Consider the following 19,407-nt stretch of genomic DNA (forward strand, 5'->3'; position numbering starts at 1 on the left):
GTAGCCTATTACTCTGTCTTCGCCGTCGGCAAGAGCAAGATCTTCTTTCAATAATGTGTCTATTGTCACTTTTGTCATTGTACTCCTACAAAGTTATCCATTCTCATAAATCCGTTATCAACAGGTTGCCACATATATCCCCATCCACGTGTGCCGCGCAAGGCGCTTTTCCATCCACGTCTTTCTCCTTCAACCATGGGACTTGTTGCAATTATTCAGTGCATGGAAGTTGAAAAGTCCCTCCTCCTCCAAGGCAAGGGGCGTGAGTTGGTATTGTTATTACAATGATAAACCATATGAATCCATATAAATGTGACAATACACAAGTTGACTTTAACCTGTTCTAAACAACAAAACATGTAATTGTATTTATTCATGATTTTAAGGACCACCATGAACATAACATTAGGCCAACCCAAGAAATACATTTTCAAAAAATATAATTACTAGTAATTCTACGCCAACCTACATCAATCTACGCCAACCTACATCAATCTACATCAACCCTTTATCAAGTGGTTCTGAAACGGAATGGTGCAGGGGTTCAGCCTCAGACACATCTAAGATCAGATGACCACTAGATAAGGATCACTGAAGGACACCTGGACATATAGCCTACAATATGATATCCATGTGTTCCTGGCTCCTGGATACAAACTCAATGCCATGCTGAGAGAGATGTCAGATAATTGCTCACTTATTGAGGACATAATGCATCAGCACGGTCACACCTTGGCAACTAAAAAAATGCATCTTGTCCATCGATAATACATTTGATCTCTTGGCAACCAAATAAAAATACCCCAGGAAAAAAACACTACATTGAAATCTCAGGGACAGTAGCAATCTATGACTGAACATAACATTGTGCCTCAGAGAAAGCTAAAGCAGTAGCATGCTCATGATTGAAGACCTCCCGTCGAGTTGATAGGCAACAATTAGCTAACATAGGAAACTGAGAAACACCTAAATCGACAATGCAGAGGCCATGTTTTGTATACACTTATTAGAGATCAGTAATGTGGGAACATAGACCTACAGGCGACAATAGACCTCTTCACCAAAAAGTACAGAACATAAAGGAAATATATAAATTCATGGTACAACTTTGCACTAAAACAGTAGATATAAAATATGATATGGTGGCTCTCACAGCAGGACCACATTTCTAGGGAGTGTAAGTTGTTCAGTACTGTCGTCTACAGACAAAGAGTGCAGCAGTGATATCAATCATTTCCCATGCATGCCTGTAGTCAGAGCCCTTAGAGACAAAAGCCCAGACAGCTGGTTGGGCTCCTGAGCTTGGGCGAGGTGCTTCCCCTGTGTGTGCACTCTGCTCCACGCCAAATTCCTCTCTCATTATCCGTATTGTCTCCAACACAGCTAGACTAGGAGCACAAAGGAGGATTTCAAACCGCTCCCTGACCCTTCTGAGCAGCCCGTGTTTCTCGTTCATCTCCCTGACAGGCAAACATGGAGTGTCTCCTATAGGAGTACACAGTCACAGGGAAGAACAGATTCCCTGTTCCTCCCTGTTTTTACAGAGGGAAAGTAAAGCCATATTTTCTCCCATATTGTGGTGCCGGCCCTTTGACTGCCACTCACACTTGTTTGCACAGATGTATATTTACCCTGCTCAAGAAAGTACGGAGGCAAATCTCACCGCCAGCTGACCTTGGGATATGTGTAGGAAAATAAGTTGAGCTGATATCATCATTTGGCATGACACATCGTTAATCGGTGTTCACTGAGCTACTTGCATTGCCTTATTGGAAAACAGAGCCCTCACAGTCTCACTGTTCTTTGTATTCGTCTAGCGCTATGTTGTTATAGCTTATGTTATTGAAGTATCATTTTGATCAGCCAAGCATAACCTTTACAGCATATTGGAAATTGTTTACATGCCTTATAATGATTATATTCCAGCTGCTACCTTTAGCCTTCTGTACACAACCACCCACCGGACACATCATGTCATTATAATGTGGAAATGTGGGTAATATTTGTAGGAGACTTAATAAATGAGATTTCAACCTCTATTCACCCACTCAAAAAGTCAGCCTGAGGTTTGTTCAGTTCTCAATGTGTTATCACTAGGCTTTTAACCATCTAAAAGCACAACAAAGTTCAAAAGAGGAATACCATGTCAGATATTTTGTATTTATACAACAACTAAATGTGTTATCACTATGCTTCATCTAATAGCACAACCAAATGACCTAGGTTGCAGTTGAGATTACATTAAAATCACATGTGATCAAAGCTGTTCTAGATTCTGCACAGGTTATTATGGCAAGTGTGAAGATCTCCACAGACCTGCGACCTTTGCATGCTATCTTGAACATGCACACTTTCTATGATTACATAATAAGACATTTATAGTTACAGTCGGCTAACCTCAAACTGTGGCCATGGATGTGTTAATCATTATAAGGTTGAATAAATACTTTGATAATAGGCTATTTACTGTATTGCAAAAGTGATATTCAATTGTGTTTGGCTGTCAACGCAATGGAGACGTTAATTCAGCATATCAATTATTAATTTATAGACATACTGGAATTAAAGCCAGACGAAGTCAGTGGCACAGATGGAACTGTCCAAGCAGAAGATACATCTCCTTCAAATGTTGATATTGGGTTGCGTTGATAACCAAACACAATTCAATATCAAGTTTGTCTTCAAATTAATAATTTATATTTTGGATTCACATCTCCATCTCAACCAAAAATCTAAGTTAAAGAATAGGACTAAATGAAATCAAACGTTAATTGCACTTTAAATACAATTTTATTTAGTCCTATTCTTCAACTTAGATTTTGGTTGAGATGGAGACGTGAATCCAACATGTTAATGATGAACTTGACGATTACATTAGAAATCAACCAAAACTTTGATACCCTAGGCCTATATGTATTGTTTATTTTCAGTTGAACCATGGGTTGAATTGAAACAAAAGATGTTGATGACTTTGCAAATGCTATTAGGCCTAAATAGTCTCATTGATGATATACGATATATAACGTATGGTTGCATTTCATTTGCTCTGGTGAACCTATCCTTGGGAATGACTTTGAATGCAGCAGGGACTATATTTAGTTATTAAGAGATTCCCCAATTGTTATTCTCACGATAGCACATTGGTACTAGTCAGTGTCAAATATCAAAGCTATGCAGGGTTGGGTTTGGTTAAAACCTTGGATGTAAGACTAAATGGATAGCTATCTATAGATCAAGTCTCCAGTAGGAAGTGCTGTCCAGCCTATAGTTTTTTTCTTCTGAACATTGAAGAAATGATGTTTCAAAGGTACAAAGACAAGACCACTAAATTGTAGCTGGTCCCATCAGATAACATTGCACACGTTAGTTCTCTGCTAACCTCAACAGGTGGTGCTGAATATATTCTGGTACTTCTTCATGTTAAACTAGGTCAATCCTGGCCACTAGAGGGATATTTTAAACCTACAAATTCAAAGTTGACTTGTTCCATTGGTCTGTAACAAAATGTCATGTGATCAAAATTGCACTGACACATCCTTGACTAGGCTACTAGCTACTACTAACGTTGGACAACATTTTTCACGTTTTCGCATACTGTATATGACAAAATCCCACATTTCTGTTTATTAGTTTCACACACATAAAGGGAAATACATAATCTGCTTTTATGGGAAACATAAAAATGAGGTCCTTACAACATGTAAGTTTATCATATATAAAAAATAAGATAAGAAAAGCCTTATGGATTGTCAAATAGCAGTCATGTCACTATCGCTTCTCGGTGGCACACACTGCTGAAGCTGTTGACTTTCACAGGAGGTTGGTGGAACCTTAATTGGGGAGGATTGACTCGTGGTAATGGCTAGAGCGGAATGAGTGGACTGGTATTAAATACAACAAACCCATGGTTTCCATGTATTTGATGCCATTCTATTCGCTGGAATACACTGTCGGTAACTGGAATACACTGTCGGTAACTGGAATACACTGTTGGTAACTGGAATACACTGTCGGTAACTGGAATACACTGTCGGTAACTGGAATACACTGTTGGTAACTGGAATACACTGTCGTTACACGTCGATCCAGAGCATCCCAAATGTACTCAATGGGTGACATGTCTGGTGAGTATGCAAGCCATAGAAGAACTGAGAGGGATTGTATATTTTCCTAGCCACCGTGCTTCTACACCTGCATGGCTTGCTGTTTGGGGTTTTAGGCTGGGTTTCTGTAGAGCACTTTGATATATCAGCTGATGAAAGAAGGGCTATATAAATACATTTGATTTATACAGACTTATACAGACTAATCATCAAGCCCTCAATGAGTTGAATCAGGTGAGTTTGTCCAGGCCAACAATACAATTGTGTGCTAGGGTACATCTAGGCGACTACATTTCAAACAATGTCAATAGAATGCTCACTGTGCATCCGTTGCAAATGGGGTCATGCATGGTTGATCCAATCTAATTCACATAGGATGTCGATGTGGTCTGAATGGTCCAGACATACAGTGGCAAGAAAAAGTATGAACGCTTTGGAATTACCTGGATTTCTGTAAAAATTGGTCATCAAATTTGATCTGATCATCATCTAAGTCACAAAAATAGACGAACACAGTATGCTTAAACTAATAACACACTATTTATAGTATTTTTCTTGTCTATATTGAATACATCATTTAAACATTCACAGTGTAGGTTGGAAAAAGTATGTGAGCCCCTAGGCTAATGACTTCTCCAAAAGCTAACTGGAGTCAGGAGTCAGCTAACCTGGAGTCCAATCAATGAGACGAGATTGGAGATGTTGGTTAGAGCTGCCTTACCCTATAAAAAACACTCACAAAATATGAGTTTGCTATTCACAAGAAACATTGCCTGATCCCAGAAGACCTAAGATTAAGAATTGTTGACTTGCATAAAGCTGGAAAGTGTTACAAAAGTATCTCTAAAAGCCTTGAGGTTCATCAGTCCACGGTAAGACAAATCGTCTATAAATTGAAAGTTCAGCACTGTTGCTACTCTCCCTAGGAGTGGCCGTCCTGCAAAGATGACTGCAAGAGCACAGCGCAGAATGCTCAATGAGGTTAAGAAGAATCCTAGAGTGTCAGCTAAAGACTTACAGACATCTCTGGAACATGCTAACATCTCTGTTGATGAGTATACAATACGTAAAACACTAAACAAGAATGGTGTTCATGGGAGGACACCACGGAAGAAGCCACTGCTGTCCAAAAAAACTTGGATGTTCCACAGTGCTACTGGCAAAAATATTCTGTGGACAGATGAAACTACAGATTAACTACAGATGAAACTACTGTTGGAAGGAACACACAACACCATGTGTGGAGAAAAAAAGGCACAGCACACCAACGTCAAAACCTCATCCCAACTGTAAAGTATGGTGGAGGGAGCATCAGGGTTTGGGGCTGCTTTGCTGCCTCATGGCCTAGACAGCTTGCTATTATTGACAGAAAAATGAATTCCCAAGTTGATCAAGACATTTTGCAGGAGAATGTAAGGCTATCTGTACGCCAATTGAAGCTCAACAGAAGTTGGGTAATGCAACAGGACAATGACCCAAAACACATAAGTAAATCAACAACAGAATGGCTTCAACAGAAGAAAATACGCCTTCTGGAGTGGCCCAGTCAGAGTCCTAACCTCAACCCGATTTGAGATGCTGTGGTATGACATCAAGAGAGCAGTTTACACCAAACATCACAAGAATACTGCTGAACTGAAACCGTTTTGTAAAGAGGAATGGTCCAAAATTCCTCTTGACTGTTGTGCAGGCCTGATTCACAACTACAGAAAACGTTTGTTTGAGGTTATTGCTGCCAAAGGAGGGTCAACCAATTATTAAATCCAAGGGTTCACATACTTTTCCCACCCTGCACTGTGAATGTTTAGATGGTGTGTTCAATAAAGACATTAAAACATATAATTGTTTGTGTGTGATTAGTTTAAGCAGACTGTGATTGTCTATTGTTGTGACCTAGATGAAGATCAGATCAAATTTTATGATCAATTTATGCAGAAATCTAGGTATTTCCAAAGGGTTCACATAATTTGTCTTGCCACTGTACATCAGTTAAGGCTAATACAGTATATTTCACAGCTATTCTCTTATTGAATTAAACTCCGACATTGTTATTTTTGCCTCAGTGGATTGACATAAACTTATTCTGCCCAAGTTCCCAAAAGTGTTTTGCAATTAGCGTGTATTCGGCAAGCTTACAATTAGACACTAAAGCTTAGGTTAGGCTAATGCCAAATACAAATAATTAAAGAAAAAACGAAATGTAGCCTATAGATATGAATTGCACAAGAATTATACATTTAGGGATTTTTAATGCACTGTTTTCTCTTTATTCAACCTACCCGCAACCCACCCGCACCTCATTCACACAATATTTCATGACCCTCAACCCCCCTCAACCGTACTATACTAGTGTGCTGTACAGTATAAAGATTTTAAATGATACTGCATTTCTGGCATCTCATGTAGGCATTGCACACAGTATCTAAGGGAATATAATGATCTAATAAGAAAGGGCACAAGGCACCTGTTACAAATATGTTTGCAACACAAATGTGACTGGCACATAAATGTGAGTGGGCAGGCCTTATCTAGAAGGCACGGAATGCTCAAAGTCACTGCCACATTAGAAAAGATCACAGAGTAACAGAGTAACCCGAAGTGAAGAACTGATGATGTGAGGATTTCAATCTTTCACATGTTCAGCACAATTAATCTGTCTAATCTGCATATTGTATGCTACTAATCTGCATATTTAGAACTAGAAGACATTTAATGTATAACCTCGTCCAGGGTCAAATCATGCATATTACGGAATGGTGATCCCAAAATACCCAGACAGTACCTACTTTAATGCCATGGGTAGAAAACCTAAGGTCTATAGTTTTCAAGACTAGTTCTGGACTAAAAAGCAGATTGTGCGGAACTAGGCATAGTCTGTGTACGGGACCCATGGTGTCAAGAGCAAACAGAGGACAAAACCAGAGTTGCTTTCAAACATCCAGCATGTCAAGTGATCTGGCCTGTGTGAGCTGGCCTGCTGATGTACTCACCATGTACCCACAGTGTTCCAGTGGCAGGGCGGAACCGGCCGATCCACTAACCACCACTGACCACCAGCCACCTGATTACTGCTTAACCCTCACGGAAGGTTTGGTCCGGGCATAATGTTAAAAACAGAGACCATAAGATACCTTAATGACTTATTTTTAGGTCATTTTATGAAGTTGTTTGCCCAGTAAAGGGGTAAGCTTGGCATTTGTTTGACAAATCTATTTCACAAGGTTATATGATCGTTGCATCACACAAATTTGTTTGTTCATTAGGTGTCCTATGTAGTATGATCTGTATAGGTGTTTGATACAGAATCACACACCATACTACTATAAAGCCCCACAGTGGAGGTGTCATAATACCCATAAAGCGTAGCAGTCAAACAGGGAAATCGTTCCAATGGTTCTTCCACCCTTCATTTTTCCCATAGGGGATTTTATAAACACTTAAAATAAGGGATTTGTTTTGTGTACGCTTACCCCAGCGTGACATTGGGTAACCATGTAAATCTCTCTGGGACAAGGGGACTTTAATCAATATATTCGGCTCTATTTACTCTCAGATTTGAAAATGCTACTTAGAGTCAAAGTAGACATCATGCAAAACTACAAATCCCTGCAAGCTACTGCACATGATCTCTAGCTGACACCTTTGCTAACAGGTATTGTGTCAATTTAACATTTGCAGAAGACCGTTAACACAATTGTCCATTTGCAGAAATGTTGCTAATGTATTAATTACTACATTTAGATAGTTAATCCAAAGATTTTTAGCCTCATCCAGATCATCATAGCATTTGTAGTTCTTTATTATAGCCACATTAGCAGCTAGTTAGCTTTCATTTTTGGGATGTAAATACAGGCAAATATATTGGTAAAAGTCACCTTGTCCTAGAGAGATTTACACGGTTATCCAAACGTCACACCAGGGTAAGCCTACATGAAACACAGACATTATTTTAAGTGTTTCTAAAGTCTCATATGTGGAAAAACTATTGGGACCATTTCCCTGTTTGACCGCTAGGTTTTATTGGTATTATGACTGTGGTACTCTATACACTAGCACCAATAGAACAGCATGGCTTATGATGAAGGCTTTGCTGGCCGTCAGTCATTCCTTCAATCTGTTGACTAGTATACAGTAGTTACTACTTATTAGCCTGAAGACATGATAGACCTTCAATTGACTGCATTGACTAATATTTGTGCAGAATTTGCTTGACATTTTGAACTTCATAAAATGATTTTGCCTTCAATATCAACTCCTCTCTGGTGATTAAAAAGTGTCACAATAAATGTTAACAAAGATCATTGTTGGCAGTTATCGTCATTAGCACTCAGTTGAATGTAAATAGCATTTTCTTTGATTTTCCAACATCAGCAATAATTCTGATTATAATAAGAAACTATTTTTGCTCAAAAATCCTTTTTTTGGCTGATGTTGTCTTTGTCTGTTGTGTGTTGTTTGATATAGTGTAGCAGTGACAGGACTCTCGGAGAAAGGGAATCCATATCCCAGTGTTGTGAGTGTAGCAGCAGTCAACCTCATAAGTATTCCGATCCCTTGCAGTAATCCGGCTTGCGTGAGCAGGAACCCAATGAGGAGATGAAGTCCCATGAGAGGGGGTGGGGGGGTAGAGAGTGTTTCTCTGCTGTCCTTTACATGTCCTCTGTCTGAGTTATCACAGAGGTCTGTCTTCCCCAGTCTCCCTGTCTCAGTATGCCTCCAAACATGAGGCCCCAGTCCCAGACAGACAGAAAGTCATACACACGCACAGCAGTCTCCAGTCACCCATGTGGCCTATGACAGCAAGATGGGAATGAATCCACAATAGTGTGGGGGGGAATGCCAAAAGTATTCATAATCGCAACAGCAACTCAAACACTTTCTTCATTCACAGTCAGCAATAATGGTGATTCATTTAAACTACTAGTCCCTGTTTATATACTGTACTAAAAAGGCAAATGGATGGGTAACATATTAAAACAAGCTAACTATTGAATGTTCTATTTAAAACCAATTTAAACAAAGACATATTGTCTAAGGAGGTGATACAAAAAAATCCCCTGAGGTTGTTTGCTGTGTGAACTTTGACCCTGATGGCCGCAAAGCTAGAATGGCACGGATGCCATGCGAAGGCTTCAACTTTGTACAGTATATCTTCTCTACCCATCTCTGCCGAATAATTGGTGCCTGTTCTCTGTAGTGAGATGGGTCATCATGAAGTCAGCCTAGAGCTCTCCCACTCTCCACTGCAGAGATTTCACGCCATGCTATCCGACTGTCGGTAAAGCTCTCTACCCTTACATGTGCTTTCTCTATTAAAATAACCCGCTTTAGCTCTTTTAGAAGAGAAGAGATGTCTTCCCCGTAACAGCAGAGTAGAGGAGCTTGAGTCTAGCCTCCTGGGGATGTGTGCAAACAGGCCGTTCATACTGCCGCTCTGCACTCATGCCCTGTAAAGAGAGTATTTTTGTTCAATCTTTAATTCAATGGGGCTCCACTAGTCCTTTACATGCTTCTCTTCCTCCTAGCTTTCAAGGGTGGCAACATCAATATACATTTTATCATTTGTATTAAAGGGCGACTGCACTTCCTGATTTGGCCTGGTTTTTTCATCATTGCTCATTAGAAATGCTAGTGGCTGAAGGCAAACGAGTGTTGTCTTGGAGGTGTGGTTTGACGTGGGTGTTTCTTGGGTGTGTCTTTGCCATTCAATAACAACAAAGGCCAGTAGTGAGTACAGCGAGGTAAGCTAAGCTAGCTTTGCAATGGAAAGACCAACGTTTTGAAATTGAGGACTTCTCCCCTTCTGACTGACTCGCCATCTCAGGATGGTCAGCTAATTCAGTTCTATGTGTAGGCTAATGTAAGTCTGCGCTGACAGCAGCTAGTTAGCATTGCTTGGTAATAGCTGCATCTGGCTATCCTTTCTGGCTGATATTTCTCTGTCAAATCAGTTAAGGCAAGATAGCAAGAGCCAGAGTGTCTAGACTGTGTTTCATAAGACACTTGTTTTACAACACATTGCTACAAAAGTAACTTGCAAATTAGTTGAAACGTTTCATAAGGTCATGTTACATATTACAGTGGAAACGGTATCAACTGCAAGTTGAATGCCCAGTCTTGAGTCAGCTCAGCTGTCATAAAACACAATATTCTATAACTGGCTAGTTTTGTCTCATCTCGTCTCTCCTTATGTCTGCTGTTAGATCATTCCCGCGGGACCAATCCCAGAACTACTAATATCCCTACAACAGGTGAAGGCTACATGTGGAGATTGCACAAACAATGGCCAGCTTGAGTGTAAATACATTGAACAACAACAAATCGCTGCGGTTCATGTAACAAAGACAAAATATTTTATGCTGTAAATATCATAGTGATGTGCATATAAAGACTGTAGGAGTCATTTTGGCCTGTTTAGTGTGTTGTGTATATGTTGTCTGTCAAGGGTTATTTGAACTTGTTTTGTACACTAGAGGGCACTATATGTTGGGGTCATGGGTCACGAGTCACTTGTGTACATACTGTAGGCAGCACAGGTGACCAGGGAGGGTTAGCACAGGTGAGAGGAGAGCACATGCAGTTCTTACTGTGTCACAGATATAGCTTATAGAATTACTCTCTCTATACCTTTTCTATAGGAATATGTGTTTTGGAGCTATTTATATTTTATATGCACAATAAATGGGAATTTCACGCAAAAAGAGTGACGTTTGGAATGCTGATTTTTGTGGACGAGTTATGGACAACTCTTTCCTGTGCCAGTGGCTTTTCGTAGGGACTTGCCACTACAAAGACTGTATGCCTACACTTACTGAGCAAATAAATATACATTGTGTATAGAGTACAGCTTCAGCTGTCTAACTAGAATGACAATCTATTTGTCTATTTGGCCAATTCTAAGGATTTGTCAAACCACACACTGGTTCTGTCTTCCAGCCTTGTCTCAGAGCATTTCGTATTATTCTGTATGTAAATCCGAGACACTCCATCATATGTTATATGTTTCATATGGCATGTATTAATTTGTGGATGTCCATCATCCATTTTGTATGATATGTTACGAATTTGCAAAACGTACAATACAATATGTTACATATGGTTACATAAGCAGATGCTTGCTTACTTAAGGCAAAAATGAAAGGTTGGGTGAGAGTATAACGTGACTGTCTAGCAACTCAAATGTTACAGGTTCAAATCTCATCACGGACAACTTAAGCATTTTACCTAATTAGCACATTTTGCAACTACATGTTAGCTATCCCTTCCCTTTCCCTCACCCAAACCTTAACCCTTTTAGCAAATGAATGATGAATGAATGTGAATCAATGATAATTGATGATAATTAGCTGGCTGGCATTCGGGGGCTTCGTTTCCTAACCCAAAACAACATGTGTGTTCTCATATCAGCTTATTGTGTAATTTTTAGGGTACTTGTCTACTACAAATATAGCAAGGGCTATTGGCAGCAAATAGCAAAACATATCTGCAAGTATTCAGTAACGTACACAGCTGGTTGCATACTAACGGGGTAAGTGTCACCAGCCTGAATCTATTCTGTAGTTACAGTCCTCCTATTAGTATATAAACTGAGTATACAAAGCAGCTCTTTCCATGACATAGACTGACCAGGTGAAAGCTATGACCCCTTATTGATGTCCCTTGTTAAATCCACTTCAATCAGTGTAGATGAAGGAGATGAGACATGTTAAGGAAGGATTTTTAAGCCGCGAGACAATTGAGACATGGATTGTGTGTCTGTGCCATTCAGAGGGTGGTATGGGCAAAACAAAAGATTTAAGTGCCTTTGTTGAACAGGGTAGGCACAGGAGGTTGTTGGCACCTTCATTGGGGCGAACGGGCTTGTGTTAATGACTGGAGTGGAATGGAATCAAACACATGGTTTCCAGGTGTTTGGTGCCAATTCATTAGCTTCGTTCTGGCCATTAGTATGAGCCGCTTTCCCCTCAGCAGCCTCCCGTCAGGGTATGGTGGTAGGTGCTAGGCACACACCGGTTTGTGTCAAGAGCTGCAACGCTACAGGTTTTTTCACGCTCAACAGTTTCCCATGGGTATCAAGAATGGTCCACCACCCAAAGTACGCCTAGCGAACTAGACACAACTGTGTGCGAAGCTGTCATCAAGGCAAAGGGTGGCTACTTTGAAGACTCTCAAATATAAAATATTTTGATTTGCTTAACACTTTTTTGGTTACTAAATGATTCCATGTGTTATTTCATAGTGTTATATGTCTTCACTATTATTCTACAATGTAGAAAATTGTAAAATAAAGAAAAGACCTCAAATGAATAGGTGTGTCCAAACTTTTGACTGGTACAATATGTTCCCACACCTTGCAAGGAACCAAATGTACTAGCTGGGAATACTATCAGTCCTGGGGTTAACCTAACCACTAATGATAATGTAATCAGGGCTGTGTGTATATGTTTGTATATGTGAGTAATGCCAACCAGTCAGTGCCATGTTGGCACATCCTTTGTGAATTTTCTTTTCAATCTGGATCTCTGATTGGCTATGTTCAACCGTGTATTTACTGTTGGCTTCCATGACTTCCTCTCTCTACCTCCCTCTGTGATATAGGAGCTGGGTCTGATATAGGTGCCGAAGTCGGCTCCTTCATGACCAGTATCTGTGACGAGAGGGGCCTGGAGCTGATCTATGCTGCCATGCCTATCAGGAGTTCTCTGACTGATACATGGGGCTGTGTATTCTTCAAACATGTCAGGGAACTCCTGTCTTATATGGGACACCATACAGAAAGGTATAATATTTGCACATTTTTATATTAGCAGAACGCTGTTTCTACAGTATTTTGTGAAGAATGGTGTATTGTTACACTTAGAACTTATCAAAACACTTTGTTCAGAATGTCATATTATTCTGTTGGCTACTGATTGATGAGTGGTATGAGAAGAGTGCCATCCTCCTGAATCTCACATCTGCCTGTAGTTATCGAACTCTGCCTGCTGGACCCATGGGTTGAGGCAAACTGTCATATCCAGATGGAGTGTCATGCACTCCACCCCTCCAGCCACCTGACTCCACCTGTCCATAACCTGTAATACATTACATAGATGGAAGGGACTTCATCACCCACACTCGAGACTTAAAGACACAACCTGGTCTCAGAGCATTTCATATTATTCTGTACGTAAATCCGAGACACCCCATTTAGTATCACATGTTAAGTTTCGTATGGTATGTATTAATTTGTGGATGTCCATCATGCATTTCATATGATGTTACGAATTACAATTCGTATGATATATCACTAATTTGCAAAACCTATAATAATTTAGAATTTGCAAAACTTACCATGTTATACGCCCACCCATCCACCCTTCTTTCGTTTTTGCCTAAAGTAACCTTCTGTCTTATGTAACCATACCAAACTTAACATATCATACAAATTCTGAGCTTCCCAGATGTACTTTTCCTATGCTAGTCTAGTCTATGAGACCAGGTTGCCCCCTACACACTGCAATACATATTTTTCTTGCGCCAACCTGTCACTCAATCATTTGTACTTGTTTGCTATTTGTATATAGTGACATAGAACAAAAACAGAGGGGCTAAAGTTTGAACTGAGGGGGGCTATGCCCCCTTTAGCCCCCTTGTGGATCCAGGCCGGAGTTAAGGTTAGCATTAGGAGTTAGGTTAAAGGGTTAACGTTAGGTGAAGGGTTAGCTAACATGCTAAGTAAGTAGCTAAAAAGTAGTAAGCAGTTGCTAAAGTTGTCCATGATAAGATTTCCAACACGCAATCTTTGGGTTGTTAGACTTTAACGTTATACAGCCACTCATCTACCCAGACCAACAGGTGTCATACCAACAGTAACATATCATACTAATTTGAGTGTCCCAGATTTACGTAGACCAGTTTAATGTAACCTAACATAAAGTAACATCATGGAGTGGCAAATATTTTAGTAAAATATAATACATTTTTTCTCTGAGACCAGGCTGATAATCCATACCCAACCCTCCAGTAAATCATGAATAACTCACTTACAAAACTGTTGTTTTGGACTTTATAACCAAAATTATCCTTTTTACGCTGTAGTAAATTTGGACACTAAAATTAATGCTTAGGACTCATATCGATGCCACATAGTCCATTTAAAACCAGAGAAGTTGGTTCTAAAGGTCAGTTGACCTTTATAAAGGATGCATGTGAGGAAATCAAGAAATCGTATGACTTACAGCACACCACATGAACCTCTATAGAGAACTCTACAGAAGGCTTGATCTAGCATGGATCAAGAGGACTAAAGCCGTGTTGGGCTCTGGTGGTGACATGCTCTCATCTAATGGAATGATGAGCCGGTTGCCTGTTCCCCACCTCCCTCTTGTGTCATCCTGCTTATGTTTCCACACGCCCATAACCTCCCATCCAATCCAAACCAGGGTTCTGAGCTCAGCTCTCTAATTGTTCCAAACCACCGATTTGGCTCGTGTGGCGGCATCCCCAGATTTCCCACAGAATCTTCTGCCGTGCTGCCACAGTAAATCCTGGGAGGATGCAGCGGGTAGCAGGCTGTGGGCATGGAAAGGGGGTCAATGCCATCAGAAACCATGACCTCAAAACCTGAGGGTCACAAATCCCAGATCTAAGAGGCAAGACAGCCTTGAGAATCTGCGCAGCTGTGCTTGTAAACTCAAATGCTAATTTCAGAACTAATGTTTATGAACAACGGTGTTATGCTACCACTCCTCAGACATGCTCTGGCTAAATGAAAAAAAAAGAGAGACTCTCCCTTCACCCCTAGTTAGCCTGCGGCTGTGGCTGTTGGGGCTCCCTGTGTGTGCGGTGGTGATGAGGGGGAGAGCAGGAGCTGGTATTACAGAGCAGGGTCACCTCCAGCTGAGAGAGGCATGCTCGCTAGTTGGTTTGGATCACCCTGCATTGCCCGGGGGCGGTACTCTAAGCCAGTTGCTTCCCAAACTGTGGGGCGCACATTAGGCATGGCAACATGTATTGAACTCTGCCTGCTTTTTTGCAAGAAAATTTGCTTTAAAAGTTCAACATGTTCTCTGCACCCTATGACAATGTGTAGAATTGCATGAAATGAGCTTTAAACCTGCAACTTTTGCAGGGATGTTCCCCAATGGTGAAAGGGGGGCCTGAGTGAAAACGTCTAAGCAGGTTAGAGTGCTTCATAATATACAGTGGCAGGACCACCAGTACAGTGCAATTGAAGCGTTGTGTTCCAAAACGCTATATCCACCAATGTTTCACAAAGGATTCTTCCTGGTTAGCCTTAATTGGCTGAGATAATGAAGGTGCTGGTCATGCCGAGAGATGAGTCCTGATTGGTCTAACCTACAACAGTCTACCACGGATTTAAAAATATATATATATATATAATAGACATCCCTGTTAGTGAGTGTTTCACCTTTGCCAAGATAATCCATCCACCTGACAAGTGTGGCATATAAAGAAGCTGATTACCTAGTGCTGGGGACAATAAAATGTGCAGTTTTGTCACACAACACAATGCCACCGATCTCTCAAGTTTAGGGGAAGCGTGCAATTGGCATGCTGACTGCAGAAATGTCCATCAGAGCTTTTTCCAGAGAATTTCATGTTTGTTTCTCTACCAACATCATTTTAAAGAATTTGCCAGTATGTCGAACCGGCCTCACAACCGCAGACCATGTGTAACCTGCCCAGGACATCCGGCTTCTTCACCTGCGGGATAGTCTGAGACCAGCCACCCGGACAGCTGATGAAACTTTGGGTTTGCACAACCAAATAATTTCTGTACAAACTGTCAGAAAGCGTCTTAGGGAAGGAAGCTCATCTGCGTGCTCATTGTCTTCACCAGGGTCTTCACCTGACAGCAGTTTGGGATTGTAACAGACGTCAGTGGGGAAATGCTCACCTTCGATGGCTTCTGGCACGCTGGAGAAGTGTGCGCTTCACGGATGAATCCCAGTTTCAACTGTACCGGGCAGATGGCAGACAGCATGTATGGAATCGTGTGGGTGAGCAGTTTGCTCATGTCAACGTTGCTAACAGAGTTCCCCATGGTAGTGGTGGGGTTATGGTATAGACAGGTATAAGCTACGGACAACGAACACAATCGCATTTTATCTATGGCAATTTAAATGCACAGAGATACTGTGACGAGATCCTGAGGCCCATTGTCGTGCTGTACCATTCATCCACCGCCATCACCTCATGTTTCAGAATGATAATGCACAGCCCCATGTCGCAAGGATCTATATACAATTCCTGAAAGGAAAATGCTCCAGTTCTTCTATGGCCTGCATTCTCACCAGATAGTTCACCCATTGAGTATGCTTGGGATAATCATAATCTAGTTCTACGTGTACGACAGCGTGTTCCAGTCCACCCCCCCAATATCCAGCAACTTCGCACAGCCATTGAAGAGGAGTGGAACAACATTCCACAGGCCACAATCAACAGCCTAATCAACTCTATGTGAAAGAGATGTGTCACGCTGCATGAGGCAAATGGCTGTCACACCAGATACTGACTGGTTTTCTGATCTATTTTCCCAGTCATGTGAAATCGATAGATTAGGGCCTAATTAATTTATTTAAATTGACTGATTTCCTTATATGAACTGTAACTCAGTAAAATCTTTAAAATTGTTGCATGTTGCATTAATATTTTTATTCAATGTAGTTGCTTGGTATATAACGGCAGCTTACGTTATAAAATGTATCTCAGCCACTTTTCCCCTCATGTTGGTTAAGTGTGCCTTGAATTCTAAATATATCATTGACAGCAAAGCATCACCACACCTCCTCCTCCATGCTTCACGGTGGGAACCACACTTGCAGAGATAATCCGTTCACCTACTGTGCGTTTCACAAAGACATGGCGGTTGGAACCAAAAATCTAAAATTTGAACTCATCAGACCCAAGGACAGATTTCAACTTGGCCCAAGCAAGTCTCTTCTTTGGTGTGGGGGTGCTTTGCTGGTGACACTGTCTGTGATTTATTTAGAATTCAAGGCACACTTAACCAACATCGCTACCACAGAATTCTGCAGCGATACGCCATCCTATCTGGTTTGGGTTTAGTGGGACTATCATTTGTTTTTCAACAGGACAATGACCCAAAACTCACCTCCAGGCTGTGTAAGGGCTATTTGACCAAGTGCTGCATCAGATGACCTGGCCTCCACAATCACTCAACCTCAACCAATTTTAGATGTTTTGGGATGAGTTGGACCGCAGTGAAGGAAAAGCAGCCAACAAGTGCTCAGCATATGTGTGGGAACTCCTTCAAGACTGTTGGAAAACCATTCCTCATGAAGCTGGTTGAGAGAATGCCAAAAGTATGCAAAGTTGTCATCAAGACAAAGGGTGGCTTCTTTGAAAAATATCAAATATATTTGGACTTGTTTAACACTTTTCTGGTTACTACATGATTCAATATGTGTTATTTCATAGTATTGATGTCTTCACTATTATTCTACAATGTAGAAACTAGTGAAAATAAAGACAAACCCTTGAATGAGTAGGTGTGTCCAAACTTTTGACTTGTACTGTATATGGTATATATTTTTTGGCATTAGTTATACTGTTTTAGATGTTGATTATTGCACTGTTGTACATGTCTGTCGTTGAACAACCCCATGCCATGATTAGATAGTGAAAAAATGACACCAATCTCTTTCATAAGCTTATATAACAACATTTCTGAAAATGGACATGTAGTGTTTTGAATGAAACTCTTCATATCAGGACTTACACCCACCAGTATGATGGCCAACACACCAGGACCCGTTAGGTTTTTCCATTCGTTATGACTCTCACTTTAGTCCCTTGGGAAAATATTCTACTGAAGTGGTCAACTGGAAATATGCTACATGTAAATGTTCCTACTCAACTGCTTTATTTTATAGGCAACTTTGATGGAAAATTGCTTTATAGCTATAACACATGAGTAATTGGGGAATTTATTAACATTATTACACAATTGACAAGGCAAAATATCTTTCAGTCCCTCTGCTGTTGGATTGTGAATCTTGAAGTTGCGTCTCAGCCATTCACAGAGCTTTTTTAAATACTTTTTTGTTGTTGCTGTAATTACCAAGCTTTGCACACTTCCTTTGCCCTCATTAAACAACATTTTTAATGGATGAGGTTTGAAATAAACATGTTTCTCACTGAGGGGGTGGGTTGGGTTAAGGTTCAGAGAGTTTGTTAGCCTTTAAAGTTTGTTACCACTAAAGAAAGTGCCATGGAGATGTGCACAGGAAGTACCTATGGATGACTGTGTGGTTTAAGAATGGTGTGAGACACGTACAGGGAAATTAAACCTCACTGAAGGTCTTACTTCAGACAGCCTTGTTCTTTGAGAACACGGAAATATTAGACCAGGACTGAGAAACAAAAGGATGGGTTCAGTAGGAGGTAAGGTCAGTGGAAAATACAGCTTCTCTTTGTAATAGGAATAGGGCAGCAAGGGCGCCCACATGACTTTGTAAGTCCACCATCCTTGTCCCTCTAGTTTCAGATCATGCTTCCTCTGGTTAAAGTTAACACAGGCCAAATTATTCCTCATGTTCACACTCTGTCTCTGAAGGGGCCTTGGACGGAGAGCTGGATGAAACCAAAACCTTAGCCCAGAACCCATATTCCCCTTCTACATTCCCCAGTCCTGAGCACCTCTGCTCTGCTACACTCCCTCCACTCTGACCAAAAGTGTGTTTTCTCTTTCTCTCCTTATTTCCTGGCCTTAAGTCATGATAACAAGCCCGGCACCCAGTGACAGATGCTGTCAGTTGGCAGTCAGGCATTCAGGGAGGCTCTAGCTGAATCAACAGTAGGCCCAGAGAGTGGTCCACACACACATGTGCATGCATGCAAGCACACACACATGCACAAATGCTGACATATGTACACACCACAGGAGGTTGGTGGCACCTTAATTGGGGAGGACAGGCTTGTGGGAATGGCTGGAGCGGGATATAGTGCAATGGTATCAAATAAATCAAACACGTGGTTTCCAAGCACACGCAAAAAATCCTCACACACTGGCCAAATGAAAACACATAGCACCACATTTAATCTCCAGTTAATACAAATCATACAATAGAGTGATCATTTGAATAGAGGTTGAGAAGGGGAGAGTCAGAGGGAAAAGAAAGAGGGACACAGGAAGTAAAATGGAATAATAAAAGTGTGGATGCACTGTACTGTAGAAAGTCAGGAAGGGGGAACAAATATTTACATCTCCCCATGCATGTTATTAAAGACTTTATGACCCAGAACCCACTGTAATTTTGAGGGTGGTGAGATGGAC

The 19,407-nt window shown here is 40.9% G+C and overlaps 1 long non-coding RNA gene across 1 annotated transcript; it reads left to right on the forward strand.

Moving 5' to 3' along the window:
• The first annotated feature begins 126 nt into the window (after window positions 1-126).
• LOC118965254 lies at window positions 127-17,295 on the forward strand. Its single transcript, XR_005052510.1, has 3 exons — window positions 127-262; window positions 12,702-12,882; window positions 17,204-17,295. It is a non-coding gene; the product is annotated as an uncharacterized LOC118965254 (long non-coding RNA).
• Window positions 17,296-19,407: the final 2,112 nt, after the last annotated feature.

This window comes from Oncorhynchus mykiss, chromosome 1, assembly GCF_013265735.2.
Source record: "Oncorhynchus mykiss isolate Arlee chromosome 1, USDA_OmykA_1.1, whole genome shotgun sequence".
NCBI lineage: Eukaryota > Metazoa > Chordata > Actinopteri > Salmoniformes > Salmonidae > Oncorhynchus > Oncorhynchus mykiss.